Raw genomic sequence first — 16,187 nt, forward strand, 5'->3', positions numbered from 1 at the left:
GTTTCCATTGAAAGAGGAGAAAAAGTGGTGCATTCAAAATGGTGCTGTGATGCCTTATTGGGGTTGTAGTTTTAGGTGCTTTATGTCCATCTTCCATGATGCACCACTTTCTCCTCTCGTGGTGGGAGTGTACTCACTGGACTCCCTGACCATGGTTCATCATGGGAGATGTAGGCCAGTTAGAGAGCCGAGCCCATACAGGAAAATGGGAGTATAAGGCACAGAACTACAACTCCAATGAGGCATTGCAATGCCCTTTTAGGGCCACAAGAGTCTCACAGACAGAATGCCCAAGGAATTGATGCACTTCCTAGATGACATGGTCCTGCCCCTCCTTGGCCAGCTCCACCCTCTTTCTGGGTTGTGCCAGATGGATCTGGACTGCCTCAGCAGAAGAGAACTTGTAAGCAGTTTGTGCCACCGTTCCCCTGCTCCTGGCAGACTTTCTGCAACCAGAGACCTTCAGCCTGGTTTCCACCAGCAGAAGTGAATGATACTTCCTTGCTTCACAGGTGTGTTGTGGGGGTTTGTGTTTGTAAAGCACCTTGACTAGAGCTGAGAAAAATTTTAGATTTTTTTTTTTTTTTTTGGCCAAAAAATGCATGTTCAGATTGTTCGAAACATTTCATTTCACAAATTGATTTAGAATTTGCCTAATTGTTTCAACTGAAAAAGATCAGAACATTTTATTTCAACATTTTCAAATTGAAGCATTTTGATTTTTCAATTCACAATGACTTTTCCTTTTGAATTTTACTGCCATTTTATTTTTTATAAAAAGTAAAAAAACTTGAGAACCAAAACATTTTGGGTTGAACAAAATGTGTCGATCAACCCCAAAACAATTTTTTTTTACTTAGTTTCATCAAAATTTTGAAAAATGTTATCTTCGGGTTAACCTGGAAGGAATTTCTATTTTTTGGTTCAGCCACTAAATCACAAAATTGGTTATTTGCACAGCTCTCTCTTTGCTATCGCCACACATGCAGGCTTTACTCATGGTTAGGTGACACAATGCTGCACACAACTTGTCCTTGTCTATCTACACTGTTCCAAAAGTCATGGTCAGTATCCTGTCAGCTAACTCGATTCTTTACTGCTGTGTTCAAACAAGGTAAAGTTCTGTAAGGAAGACAAGACCTCCATGACAGATTCACCCACCTCAGCCAGGCACGAGGGATCCTGGATAGTGTGTATGTGTAAACCAGTCCTAATCTGCCCTCTCTGACAGCAGCAGACCCAGAACTGCCAAGAGCAGGACCGGCTCCAGAGGTTTTTGCCGCCGCAAGCAGCCTCCCCCCCCCCCCCCCCCCGCCCAAAAAAAAGTCACGATTGCAATCTGTGGCACTTCTGCCGCGACTCAACCGCCGCCGCTTCTTCGGCGGCAATTCGGTGGCAGGTCCTTCCCACCGAGAGGGAGTGAGGGACCCACTGCCAAATTGCTGCGGACGAGCCGGACGTGCTGCTCCTTCCATGTGCCGCCGCAAGCGCCAGCTTGCTAGGCTGGTGCCTGGAGCTGGCCCCGGCCAAGAGGGATTGTTGATGAATGCTCTCAGCTCTGCAGATACAGGAGCAGCGAGCCTAGCTCTCAATACCAGGATCACTGTACCAGCCGCTAAGCTCCCTACCCTATGAGGGAGGGGCCGTTTCCCTCTTCACCTCCCTCCTGCTGGCTTACTGCATTTTCACGGGGGGTGGGGATGCTAAGCTGCTGTCCTTGCCACCTTCAACTTGTCTTTTCCAGTTGGGGTGTTTTGGTTGGTTAGCTCCCAGTACTAAAAGAATGGGGAGAGACCAATGCTCCAGGTCAGCCTGATTGACAGGGAGGGGCAGGCTAATCCGGGAGTCAGGAGGCCAGGGTGGGTCCCGTCCTCCGTGTGAGCTGAATTTGCCTGGGTCAGACAGAGTGGGGCTGAGCTAAGGAGAAAGCAGGGGCTCAACCTGAGCTGGGGAGCAGAGCCCTGCCAGCCAGAGGGGACAGAAAAGCTGCCAGCCCAGGGAGCAGGTCAGAGCTGGGAGCAGAGTCACGGAAGCAGCCCACAGGGCAGACCTGTGCTGGGAGGAGAGCTGCAGCCACAGAGCCAGAGACGCAGCCCAGGGAGAGCAGATCCTCTGCTGGGAGCAGGGCTGGGCCAGCCAGAGACACAGTCCAGGGAGAGCAGATACTCTGCTGGGAGCAGAGCTGCAGCCACAGAGCCAGAGGGGCCAGAGAAGCAACCCAGGGGGCTGGAGGCAGAGCAGCAGCATCAGTGCTGAGGCAAAGTGGAGTCGGAGCTAGAACAGTGGAGCTGGGGCTGGAGCTGGAGCAGTCTGGAGCCGGGTGCGATGAGCACCTGGGGCCAGCCAAGGTGGGACCCCCTGGGCAAAGGGCCCAGTGCAGAAAGACACCCCCAGCCAAGGGTCCTTACAGGCCAGATGGGGAGGGGGATCTTAACCCGATGGGGGGCTGATGCTGGGAAGAAGGGTCCCACCACCCAAAGCCCGGAGGTGTGTGGCCACCACCAGAGCAAAGGTCCAACCCACAGCATCCCAGCAGCGCAGCCGGGCCTGAGAAGGAGGCCTGGGACCTACAAGGAGCAGACTGTGAACTTCCCTGACATTCCAGAGACCCTGTTTGTGATGTTCCCTGCCACAGAGCGGGGTGATGTGTTTCCTTTAACCTTTCCCATTTTCCCTTATTCTTTTTAAAAATTTAAATTGTATGTAATGATCAGTGGGTCAGGGAAGTGTCCAGTGCAGAGAGAGCACCCCGGAGGGGGGACACCCTAGCCTCTGTCCTAGGTGACCATAGCAGGGGTGGGGGGTCGAGCCCCCCAGGAATCCTGGGCCCAGCCTTGTCGGGGTTACAAGGACTCTGCCAGACAGGAGAGTGGAAGGGGAATCCTCAAGGGCAGGGAGGCCTCTGGGTAAAGGAAGTTGGAGCGAGGACTCAGATCCTTCCACTAGCCCATTTCACCAGGGTAGTGCAGAAGCCAGGAAAGCTCCCCACAATAGTGGGACCATTCCTCCACTTACACTCAGATTACTAGCTTCTTGGGAGCAGAGGTGCATAGGTCTCCTCAGCCATCACCCCCAAGCTATTTCTGATCCTCTGGCCCTCCCTCGCTTTTTTTCCACATGGGGCTCCTTACTACACCTAGCAGGTTCATTGAGGGGGGGGATGCAGGTAGCTCCCCATATCTAGGCCCCATAAGACTGTGGGGGCCTTTGAAACAGCAGCAGGAGATTCCGCATACAGTCAGTTGTGGCGGCCCTATCAGCCATATTGACTCATAGTCTTTAAGGTCAGAAAGGACCATCATGATCATCTAGTCTGACCTCCTGCACTTTGCAGGCCACAGAATCTCACCCACCCGCTCCTGTGATAGACCCATAACCTCTGGCTGAGTTACTGAAGTCCTCAAATAATGATTTAAAGACTTCAAGTTACAGAGAATCCACCCTTTACACTAGTTTAAATCTGCAAGTGACCCCTGCCCCATGCTGCAGACAAAGGCAAAAACCCCCGAGTCTCTGCCAATCTGACCTGGGGAAAATTCCTTCATGACCCCAAATATGGCGATTAGTTAGACCAGGCCTGCACAACTCGTAAAGCGGTGAGGGCCATATTACTCCAAAGAAAACAGCTGAGGGCCGAAACCCCCCCGGCCCCGCTGAACCCCCCCCAGTACCGCGCAGCCCCCCCAAACACAACACCCCCCGCCCCACAGAAACAACCCCCCCCAGCGCCACCCAGCCCCCCTGAAACAACCCCTCCCCCCCCCCGCGCCGCCTGCCCCACAGAAACAAACCCTCCTTCCCCTGTGGGCCACACAGTGAGCCCACCTACTCACCCCCCGTGGGCCGCACAAAGAGCCCACGCGGACCGCATGTTGTGCAGGCCTGAGTTAGACCTTGAGCATGTGAGCAAGACCCACTAGATAGACACCTGGGAAAGAATTCTCTGTAGTAAGTCAGAGCCTACCCCATCTAGTGTCCCATCACCAGCCGTTGGAGATATTGCTGCTAGCAGTCGCAGATCAGCTACATGCCATTGTAGGCAGTCTCATCATACCATCCCTTCCATAAATTTATCAAGCTCAGTCTTGAAGCCAGTTAGTTTTTTTGCCCCCTTGGCTGTTGATGATGCAGGAGGCTACTTGGTGAGATTTTCACATGCTCTCAGGAAGAAAAAGGAGAGAGGGAGTCTGACAACATCATTCTCCCTGCCTCACATTTTACAAAAAGTAACACTCTAGTGTGGTGCAGCACTTGAAGGACAAAGCACTTTTATTTCCAAGGCTCCCACACATATTGAACAGCAGTTGCCAGCAGATGTAAGAACAACTAAAAGCATTTCCTGCTTTAGGATAGAACTGAATCAATAGCCCGGGATTTGATGGAAACATTTTCATATTGAAAGAGGCAGAAAGGCATCAATACACACTTTTAGCAAAGTGTTAACAAAATATTTAGACCAGTTGCCTAGCAGCTTGGTAGGTATTTGCCACTGCAGATCTCACATGGCTCTCTGGTTTTCTGACTGTCGTGTATCATCACTGTAAAATCCTAGAGTTCTTTTTATTGCTGTTCTAAGCAGAGGCAGGAGGATTTGGGAAATATCGTGGTCTTGAAATACTGGGACTGCAGATCTGCTCAGGGATTGCATTTGATGCAGCAGGTTCATGCCCCCTGCATCCCAAGTAGAATTCACCCCAAGGGAAAAACTGGCTGCATTTCCACTCCCTCATGAGTTGTGCCCAGAGAGGGCAGCTTTATTTTACATTAGGACTCCATAGGAGCAGGTGCAGGCAGGTTGCACTATTCCTGGCTGCCTGCTTAAGGCCACTCCCCAAACAGCACCACCTTGTTTTCAGGCTGAACTGGTCCCCTGTAAGTCTCCTGGAGGAGGGAAGAAAAGGTGGCAACCTCTTTCTGCTGCTACCTCTCCTCTCCCCGCCCCGCCCCAATGCAACCCCTCAAGCAGGGTGTCCTGTTCACTCTGATTTATGCTGGAATAAAGCAGGAATGAATCTGGGCCTCTATGTTAACTGAACCAGCAATGTGGGTGGTAGATTGGGTGGCAGTGTCACTAGTCAAGATGTGTAGCTTTAAGAGCGTAGCTGAAAAAAAATTGCATAATAATGAGCTTTCCATAGTAGTCACATGAGATGTGACTAGTTTAGCAGCATACTCTTTATCCATAGTTCAGATGCAGAATGGACAGCAGCAGCGCAAGCTTCCTGTCCTGCCCTGCTGGCAACATGCCTCTTGAGCAACTCTGGTGTTCGTAAGCCTGGAAGCTTCGTCTCTGCCCTTTTATTGTTACAGCTGGTTTCCCAGAGATACTCAAGTATAGAAAACAAAGTCCTGTCTCGATGTTCAGAAGCAGGGTAAGGTTTTACAGGTTACACTGATGGCCAAATAAGAGAACAAAGATTACAAGGGGAGTGAGTAAACAACTACCTATTTCACCATGGAGTTCAGAGAACATCCACCCTCCCCCAACCCGGTCTCTTCAGGCTAGTCACACGCCCTTGCAGGAAAGGTACTAAAAAGAGACAAAGGCTTCTGCTATAATATGCTCCCAAAAGGTCTGGTCATTCCACTGATCTGGAATGTTCCAGAAGCATCTTTAGCGAAGGCACAGAATTCCAGGGAACAACCTGCTAGGGCTGAGGTGTTGGGAGCTTGTTCCTTGGAACTGGATGAGGGTTATTTTGACCTTGACACACTAGATGATTTAGTGTCAATGAGATTTATGTACCTCCTCTAGCATACATTCAGCATCCCAGGTATCATATAAGAAGTTGTTGAAATGGAACTTTAAGCTGTACATAAAGCTTGATGCAGAATTGCCAGCCCCACAGGTTCAAAAATCATGAGACTTCAAAAAAAAGATTATATTGTATTTTTTGCTCTGCCTTTTGGTTTTTGAATGCCCCCTGCCGTGTGTGTGTGTGTGTGTGTGTGTGTGTGTGTGTGTGTGTGTGTGTGTGGCCAACTCTCCAGAATGTATTGGGTATCGTGATTTTGGCCTCCACTCCAGGAGCTCTCACTCCTATCTGTGCTTGTTACCCCCCCCCAGCAGTTAATTCTGTCCCCCAATCTTCAAATCAATCCTGCCCCCCCACCCCTATATCAGGTCTGCCGCTCAGTCCACACCTAGCGATTCAGCTCCCATTCAGCCCCCCCATGGCTGCTGCCCCCCAAATCCCCACCCATCCCCTGGATCAATTCTGCCCTTCATATCAGTTCAACACCCACCACCACCACTACCACTACCATGAAGCCTCACCTCTGCTCCTCCTGAGGGGTCTCTACATCCCCCTTCCAGGACTTGGGGGAAGGGTGGCTGTAGCAGGGTCTCTTCTTCCCCTTTCAGGCTGGGGAGCAGCTGTAGGGGTTCTTTCCACCTACCCCTGCCCCTTCCCTGGCCGGGTGCTGCAGGGGGGCGGGGGAGGAGCAGAGGCCTTGTTTGGCTGCTCACAAGATGGGAGAGGGGAGCAGAGCCAATCTGAGCTGTTGGGCTCTTTGCTTCCTCCTCCCCCACCCTCCTGTGAGAGTGGTATCCAGGTCTCTTCCCCCCCACACACTTATTGGGTTTTATTCATCGATTCACATGGCTGAGTCATGAAATGGATCCAGTTCCCCAGAGCCAAGCACCATCTCCCACCAGTGCCTCTTCCGCCCATCCCTCATGCTAGGACCTCTGTCTCACCAGGCTCCTGTGTCTCCAGTGCCTGCGAGGTGTCTGCATGGCATAGCTGCACCAGATCTATGGGGGGTCTTGTCTGCCAGGTTCTGGGCCATCATGTCTGTCCTGCACAGCATCAGAATCTTAATGATCTTGTAGCGGTTGAGCTGCCTTGCATCATGCAGAGTGCTGTGACCCTCTCTTTTCTGGGAGTTGACATCCACGCCACTGTTGATCAGATGCTCCATGACATCCACCTGCCCCGTCCAGGTCGCCATGTGCAGAGGGGTGCTCATTAGCTTACCTTTCAGGTCTTCAGCAGCCCTGATTGGCTGTTCTACCCCAGGAGGCAGGCAGGTGGGAAAAGCAGCCAATCAGAGGGGGTTTCCCCAAGGCAAGGTTGAAATTCGCTAGAGGACTGGAGCTTCTCTTGCTATCCCCAGACGGGCTCCTGTACTGGCTGCAATCCGTCACTTATGAAAAACGTCACAAGAGCTAGCAACACTGTTGTGTATTGTGACACATGGCCAGAAAGAGTTAAGCAGTTTGCAGGCTAATTGACCCAGATTCAAACCTTTAGATAATGTTTGTGTTTTTGTGTGTTTACATATATATTGTTCGAGGTTAACAATGTAATCAGACAGTCCTGTCTATGGTGTATTCTGTTAATTCAGAGATCAAAAGGAAATCTTAACATTTAAATGAACTGTAAACATAGAGATATCACTGTATTCATCTCTCTTTGAAATGTATAGCAAATCACCTGCGAATGGTGGAAAACAGGCAATAGCCTTATGTTAATCCCTGTAGCTAATTACAGGTGATGCTTAGGAAATGGGTCTACTTCAAAGTCTCCATGATTGCCTATTGTTCACCTAAGGATTCCGAGCTGTCAGAAGAAGGCCTGGCGCTGTATAAAGATGTCTTGGGTCCTGATCCTTTTTATCTCAGATCTGCTAGATGCTTCATGTAAGGGAAGCTTAAGTTGTAAGACTGAGATCTCCAGTCCTATGTGGATCACCATGAATATGAATATTGGACTATAACCTGTGGACTAATTCTGAAATAAATCTTTGCAAAGCTCACCATCTCTACTATGAATCTGATCTCAGAACTGTACTGATGTCTGTATGTATACTGATCTTTTAACCAATACTCTCTCTCTCTCTCTTTTGTTTTTTAATAAATTTTAGTTTAGTTAATAAGGACTGACTGTAAGTGTGTATTTGGGTAAGATCTGGAATATTCATTAACCTGCGAGGTAATGTGTCTAATCCTTTGGGATTGGTAGAACTTTCTTAGATGATGAATAAGATTTTCAATAATCCTCATCATATTTGACTTGGGTATCTGGGTGGAGGCCTCAGGTTGGGTTGCTTTAAGGGAACTGTGTTGTTGGCTTCTGGATAATCAGTAAGGTATTATAGAAGCTGTTTTGTGCTGGTTTGGTAAATCTAAGTATTGGAATATGCACCAGCTTCAGGGATTGTCTGCCCCATTCTTTGCAGTTCACCCTAATTGAGTAACTTCAGTGCGGCTCCCCTGGGATCGCGGTCACATGTGTGCACATGGATTGTTCTGGTAGCATGGTTCTCACACTGTTGTCTGTGGACATCCAGTGTCGTGCCAAGCCCGGCCTGGTGCTCCACAGTGTGAAACATGTTGAGAAACCAGGGGTAGGGCACTGGTTGTTGGGAGTCTGAGTCCATAAGAGACTCTCTCTCTTACAAAGCAGTCCACAGAGTGAAAAGCTGGAAAGCCATTGCACTCATTCTGTGATGACAGCTCTTGTTAACAGGAATTACCTGGTGGGCACAAGAGAAGAGAATGTGTCAACGAATCCCATCGATCAGCGACTTCAGGTTTTCAACGTGTTTGTACTCCTACAAGAATCAATAGCACAACTACCTTTGCCTGCTCCTTATTCTCACTGCTAGTCTCATTCTTTTAACATTATGGCCAGTGGGTTCAAACTTAGGTACCTACATCCATATTTAAAATACCTAAATAAAAATAGCCTTGTTTTCAGAGGTATTTTTCATTCATGAAATCTGTCAGTTAGCCAGTTCTTAATCCATTTAACATGTTTTATTGATATGTTAAATTTTTTATATCAGAATGTTGTACACAACTAAGTCAAACACCTTATAAAAATCTAGTATATTAAAATCTACCCAGTTACCTTTATCAGCCAAACTTGTAGTCCCATGAAAGAAAGAAAACACATTTGACAAAACCTACTTTACATAAAAACATGTTGACTGACATTATATCCCCATCTTTTAATTCTTTATGAATTGTAGCTCATATCAGCTTTTCCATTATTTTGCATAGGATTGATGTCAGGGTAACTGCCCTATTTTTTATCCAGGTCATCTTACTTACTTTTTTTTAATATTGGCATGACATTAGCACGCTTCCAGTTTTCCAGAATTTCCCCAGTATTCCAAGATTTATTAAAAATTAACATCAATGAGCCAGAGGTCTCCTCAGCCAACTCTTTTAGGACTTGAGAACAAATTACCCAGGCCTGCTGATTTAAAAATGTTTATCCCTAGATGATGTTGTTTAACATCTTGGTAACTAATGGACGTTTTGGGACCCATTTTATTTAATCTATTTATAACTGACCTCGGAACCGATTGCAGGAGTAGGCTGGTAAAGTTTGCGGATGATACGAAGGTGGGAGGCGTTGTAAATTCGGAAGAGGATAGGGATATCCTGCAGGGAGACTTGAATGAGCTTGTGAATTGGAGTGTCAGAAATAGGATGAAATTTAATAGTGAAAAGTGTAAGGTGATGCATTTGGGGATGACCAATAACAATTTTAGTTACAAGATGGGGACGCATTGGTTAGAAGTAACGGAAGAGGAGAAGGACCTAGGGGTCCTTGTAGACCGCAGGATGACTATGAGTCGACAGTGTGACGTGGCGGTGAAAAAAGCCAATGCTGTCTTGGGATGCATTAGGCGAGGTATATCTAGTAGGGATAAGGAGGTCCTGCTTCCGTTGTACAAGGCGCTGGTGAGACCTCATTTGGAGTACTGTGTGCAGTTCTGGTCTCCCATGTTTAAAAAAGATGAACTCAAACTGGAACGGGTGCAGAGAAGGGCCACTAGGATGATCAGAGGAATGGAAAACCTGTCGTATGTAAGGAGACTAGAGGAGCTTGGGTTGTTTAGTCTGACAAAGCGAAGGCTGAGGGGGGATATGATTGCTATCTTTAAATATATTAGAGGGATTAATACAAGGGAGGGAGATGAATTATTCCAGCTTAGTACTAACGTGGATACGAGAACGAATGGATATAAACTGGCCGTGGGGAAGTTCAGGCTTGAAATTAGACGAAGGTTTCTGACCGTTAGAGGGGTGAAATATTGGAACGGCCTTCCGAGGGAAACGGTGGGGGCGAGGGACTTGTCTGGCTTTAAGATTAAGTTAGATAAGTTTATGGAGGGAATGGTTTAATGGTAAAACATAGTTGTCAAGGAAAACCAAGCAATGGTAGGTAAATAGCATAATGGCTAAAAGGGGTCAGGATGGAGACTCTTGCCTATATGCTCGGGGTCTTACTGATCGCCATATTTGGGGTCGGGAAGGAATTTTCCTCCAGGGCAGATTGGCTGAGCCTCTGGAGGTTTTTCGCCTTCCTCCGCAGCATGGGGCAGGGATCTCTAGCAGGAGGGTCTCTGCCGATTGAGGTCACTAATAACAGGATTGGGGACTTCAGCAGCAGAGTCCAGGGAAGGGGCGGGGACGGTTTTATGGCCTGCAGCGTGCAGGGGGTCAGACCAGATGATCATAATGGTCCCTTCTGACCTTAAAGTCTATGAGTCTATGAGTCTATGAGACTAGAAAATACTTCCTTATCCTCATATGATACAAGTACATCATCCTGCTTTTTTCAAAACATGTATTGAATACTGTGGGGATGTATCATCCCTACACCAACCTAATGAAAAGTTCCATGAGGAGGTAAGGGTCACGATGGGACACTTGCCAGGTAAACAAATCATGGCCTTATGTAAGGCCCCCTGGTGGTCTAGGGATTATATAAGATGAGGTTAACAAGGTAATAAATCATGGCCTTATGTAAGAAGCGGTTGAACCAATTGGTGTGGGGCTATACATGTGATAAACACATGATTCTCCTTCTTGTCCAATCCGTAGATGTGTGATTATAGCCTAATTGTGTTATGCAATGTTGAGAAAAACTATAAAAGAAAGCTTGCAATAAACAGAATTCGGATTCAGCCTGCAACCACAGTGGTCGTGTGCTTTATCCGCTCCACATGGAACCCCACAAATGGTGACCCCGACGTGATTCGGCTTGGACATCAAGGCAGCCAGGACTTTGCCCAGAGTGAGCTAGCAGAGATCATACTAGACACAGCCGCCAGTGGAGCAGGGATCAATGTTCTCAGACAGTAGACCCAACAGGTGTTGTCTCAAAAGCTGAGCAAAGAGAAAGCAGATCCAACCAGAAAAAGGATCTGAGTGGTCAGACTCTATGTCATCTCTCATGAAGAAACTGGAACAATTGAATTTAGATATTGAAGAGGCTCTCAGTGCTGGCTCTTCTCCTTCCAGCACTCCTTCTACCAAAAAGCGCAAACAGCCATGCCCTGTTAAGGTGGAAACAGGCCTTCTTCACAGAGATCATCAGAGAAAGGGAATCTGTGGGAATAAGAGGGCAGGCTACCAAGATTTAGATGGTTTGCCAAGCTCAGTGTCAACTGGAGCACGACCAAAAACTGAACATGGTTTGAGAAAAGGCGGAGGTGGCAGCCGCGGCAGGAGGTACCGGAGGATACCGGCTCCTGGTCGTCCGAGAGAGACGTTCGTGAGCTCACAGCCGACTGAAGCGTTCGGTGAGAAAAGGCGGAGGTGGCAGCCACGGCAGGAGGTACCGGAGGATACCGGCTCCTGGTCGTCCGAGAGAGACGTTCATGAGCTCACAGCCGACTGAAGCGTTCGGTGAGAAAAGGCGGAGGTGGCAGCCACGGCAGGAGGTACCGGAGGATACCGGCTCCTGGTCGTCCGAGAGAGACGTTCGTGAGCTCACAGCCGACTGAAGCATTCGGTGAGAAAAGGCGGAGGTGGCAGCCGCGGCAGGAGGTACCGGAGGATACCGGCTCCTGGTCGTCCGAGAGAGACGTTCGTGAGCTCACAGGTGAGCGGCTGCATTTGATAAAATGGGCTCTGCTTTGTCTGCAGAGGAGGAGACGGTGCATGATTTTTTTATTACGCATCGCTGAAAAGCGGAGAGAGAAGCTTCCCTCTGACGCGTTGTCCCGTTTGTTGAAATGGGGGCAAAGACGCGGATTTTTTGTTACTCCTGATACTGTCTTTAATAAGGCAGTCTGGGAAAGTCTAGGCTCTGACCTCTGGGAGTCGGTCTCTCACGGCAACAAGAAGGCCGTGTCATTGAGCCAAATATGGTGCAAATCTAAGAAACTAATAGAGACGCTTGCGGCAGAAGCCAAGGTCCAGTCGGCCATTAATGACCTCTTTCGGCCAAAAGAGGAGCCGCCTTATGTGTTGCCGGTGGAAGCCCGTAAGTTCTTTGGGGGTGAGAACACTATCATACCACTCATCCCCAGTGCACCCGAAGCTGATCCTAGTATCGTCCCGTTACCGGATGACCCCGCGAATAAAATGGAGGTCTCAAGCCCAGAAGGGGATAAGTTACAAGAATTTCAGGCGGAAATGTACAAACAGGGCCTTCAGCTACAGGACATGCTGAATCAGTTGTCCCATTTGGCCGGTGAGAGCCATCCCCCGCAGTCCCACACATTGCGAGCCCTGAACCAGCCCGGCTTTCCTGTCACCAATGATGTTTGTACCCCAGAGTTCCGGGCGGAGTTCCCGGGGCAGGGTGAGCAGTTGCAGAATAGGTTAAAAAGAATGGCGGAGCCAGGCTTATCTAACTTTGAAAGGACATATAGGAAAAAACCACCGGATAAGATCCCTCCGGCCGTGGCTCAAGACACAAATTGCTAAAAAGCCCGACGCCGCCACGCAGAAGCCGGAGGACGACCCTGCGGCACCGGACCTGCACTTGTTGTTTGTCACAGCCTAAACACCTAATAACGCTGTACTTCTATTTGTTCGGATTCCTTATTATAGGAGCAGGGGTCTTTGTATGTCCAAACTCTGTACCTTTTGTTAACCCACGACAAAATGTTTGGATCACCTGGGCGAACCAGACTGGCCAAGAAGCCCTTTTTGCTTGTCCATGGCCACCCCATCGGATCCCTTTAAAACATGTCTTATTGGCTATCCTTATTTACACCCCAATGGTTTTCATGGGTATTTATGTAATGTTATGTTTTTTAATAGTTCTCCATATATTTCCCGGTTGTTAAATGTCACCTGTCGTCAGTTTTATAGGTTCAAAAAAAGTAGTCAGGTGGCTAGTAATTGTCCTAATGTTAGTTGGACCCTCCTATAGGCCTTATTTAAGAAAAAGGGGGGAGGTGTGGGGATGTATCATCCCTACACCAACCTAATGAAAAGTTCCATGAGGAGGTAAGGGTCACGATGGGACACTTGCCAGGTAAACAAATCATGGCCTTATGTAAGGCCCCCTGGTGGTCTAGGATTATATAAGATAATCATGGCCTTATGTAAGGCCCCCTGGTGGTCTAGGATTATATAAGATGATCATGGCCTTATGTAAGGCCCCCTGGTGGTCTAGAATTATATAAGATGAGGTAAACAAGGTAATAAATCATGGCCTTATGTAAGAAGCGGTTGAACCAATCGGTGTGTGGCTATACATGTGATAAACACATGATTCTCCTTCTTGTCCAATCCGTAGATGTGTGATTATAGCCTAATTGTGTTATGCAATGTTGAGAAAAACTATAAAAGAAAGCTTGCAATAAACAGAATTCGGATTCAGCCTGCAACCACAGTGGTCGTGTGCTTTATCTGCTCCGCATGGGACGCCACAGAATACTTTTGCCTTTTCTGTTTCATTAACAATTTTACCATCTTCATCTAGTACAGTAGTTCTCAAACTTTTGTACTGGTGATCCCTTTCACATAGCAAGCCTCTGAGTGCGACCCCCCTTATAAATTAAAAACACTTTTTAAATATATTTAACACCATTATAAATGCTGGATGCAAAGCAAGGTTTGGGGTGGAGGCTGACAGCTCATGACCCCCCATGTAATAACCTCGCAACCCTCTGAGGGGGTCTCGACCCCCAGTTTGAGAACCCCTGATCTAGTAATGGAAGTATATCATTACTAGGATATCTAGCAATTGATCACCCCATCTTGCACACCTGCAGCTTCCATTGACTTCAATGGGTGCTCAGCACTTGAAAATCCAGTCTATTATTCAGGTATATAACCTGGGATTTAGGAGCCTATCTTTAGCAACCCAAATTTGAAAAATATGTCCTGGACGATTTTGTTTATCTACTGTGCAAGTGCAGCAGGGATAGCAGCAGCACAAGCTTTTCCTCATGTTCTGTTAATATGGCTTAATCCTGACCTAGAGGGCCCATCTATAGGGTCAGAGTTTACTTCACTCCCCATTCCCACTCACTCCTTGGCCTTTCTGTTGGCAACCACCACAAAACTGCCATCAACTTTTAGTCACTATTGACATGGAATAGATTTGAACCAGTAACCTAGAGATGAAATGTGCACAGTTCAGTAGGGAATCACATTTCAGTGATTAAAACAGGCAGTAAGATAAACTGACTGGTTTTCTGACTGACTTACACATTATGAGCTCCAGAATAGCTATTTTTCTATTGATTAGTGTGACGGGGCATCTGCCCCCCACTGGCCCTGATAGGGTTAAAACCCAGGCTGGAGGGCTGCAAGGAAACAGCCAATTAGGACAGTGGCTGCAGCCAATTAGGGCAGCAGCTGGACCAGCCAATCAGGACCCAGCCAGCCCATATAAAAGGAAGCTGCAGGACAAAGCAAGTCAGTCTGCTGCAGGAAGCCCAAGCAAGGGGATGTGTTTCCTAGAAGACTGCAGAACTGGTACTGTGAACAGGGCTGCTAGGACTTGCAGGCCCTGGGAAATGGGTGAAGGATCCAGAGGCAGGAGCTAAAGGTGCTGGGGCTGAGGGGAAGTGGCCCAGGGGATTGAGACAGACTGGTAAAGAAAGGAGGGGCATCAGGAAGCTGTTTACAGGGTCCCTGGCTGGGACCCAGAGTAGTGGGTGGGCCTGGGTTCCCCTTCTCTTCCCCCCACTCGCTGCGGTAGAAGGGGCCGGGCTATGGACTGCCAAGCTGCTGTGAGGAGCAGCTAGACGGTTGCAGAAGGAGTCCCCCCGGAAGTGGGGAACCTAGATTGTGACATGTCTGGAGGGCTGTGCCAGGAAGCAGAGGCAGTGAGACTGGAACTGCGGTGGGTCTGCAGGTGGAGACAAAGATGGGAGAGCCACCATCACCATATCACTCCTTTTCCACAACATTTATTCACGTAAGATTAAGTCTCCCTAAGTGATTGAATAGAAAGTCCAAGGAGTCAGCAGCACAGAATTCATGAACTCTCACAAAGGAAGAAAAATATAATTCTAAATGTTGTGCTAAGTTGTTGACCAGAGCTAATTCCCAAAACACCCAGCAGGAGGTGCCAGTGTGGTGAGTGACCCCATGACAATTTGCCTGTCCCTGTGCCTCCCCCAGCTGCCAAACAGTTGTGGCTGGGGGGTGCTAAGCACCCATGATCTCCTTCCCCTCCCCCCCCCCCATTGGTGCTTGAGCCCTGGAGTATCCAAGGCCTCAGCGCCTGTGCCTCTTACTGTTTAAACTCAAAGATAACATCAGAGTTGAGAGATTAAGATCTATATTCTAGAGAAAATTCCTTAGTGCATTTTGTATGATTAAAAAAAAGTTAGTCTAGACTGTATCCTTATGCCTCATAGTAGCATCTCTATTACCTTCTCTGCAATAGAAATTAATCATTCTGAGAGTCAGTAGCTTGTCTTGTGAAACAGCTTGCGGCCATGCACAAGTGCTCTGAATAGCGCTCATGCATACCAGATTCTGCTTTGCTAAATAAAAACATCTTTGGAAACCTACTGTACTAGCACATATTAGGTGCAGTTACACAGTTACATAAATGTTTCTTCTAAGAAGACATGCTTTTACCACTAGGTGGCATATGTTTTTATAAAACAAACATCATAGTATGTCTGTACAGATTTAGTTAAAGAAACCTCTAGAAAATAATAAAAAAATACTGATGCTCAAAAAGAAGTTACGCTGGTAAAAATTACAATTTATATTTTTCTCATGTAACATTAATAGCAACTGTTCTGGCTAGGGCTAAACACTGTTATGGGTCGAGGTAGCTGCCACCTTCCATTCAGAATAAATGTGAAGATTCCATAGTAATAGTGCCCTTGTTTCAGCACCTAACACCCAAAACAACAGACACATGGATGTGCTGAATCATGTAGCCCAAGAGTTTTAAAATCCAGCGGCTGGGACTTTGGTGAAAGTCTTTTGTGTATGTTTGAGAGACAGAACAAGC

The 16,187-nt window shown here is 47.8% G+C and overlaps 1 long non-coding RNA gene across 1 annotated transcript; it reads left to right on the forward strand.

Annotated features, from left to right (window-relative positions):
• The first annotated feature begins 10,848 nt into the window (after positions 1 to 10,848).
• On the forward strand, positions 10,849 to 13,590 carry LOC135981780 (uncharacterized). Its single transcript, XR_010598941.1, has 3 exons — positions 10,849 to 11,563; positions 11,670 to 11,996; positions 12,380 to 13,590. It is a non-coding gene; the product is annotated as an uncharacterized LOC135981780 (long non-coding RNA).
• The last annotated feature ends 2,597 nt before the right edge of the window (positions 13,591 to 16,187 follow it).

Source organism: Chrysemys picta, chromosome 2, assembly GCF_011386835.1.
Source record: "Chrysemys picta bellii isolate R12L10 chromosome 2, ASM1138683v2, whole genome shotgun sequence".
NCBI lineage: Eukaryota > Metazoa > Chordata > Testudines > Emydidae > Chrysemys > Chrysemys picta.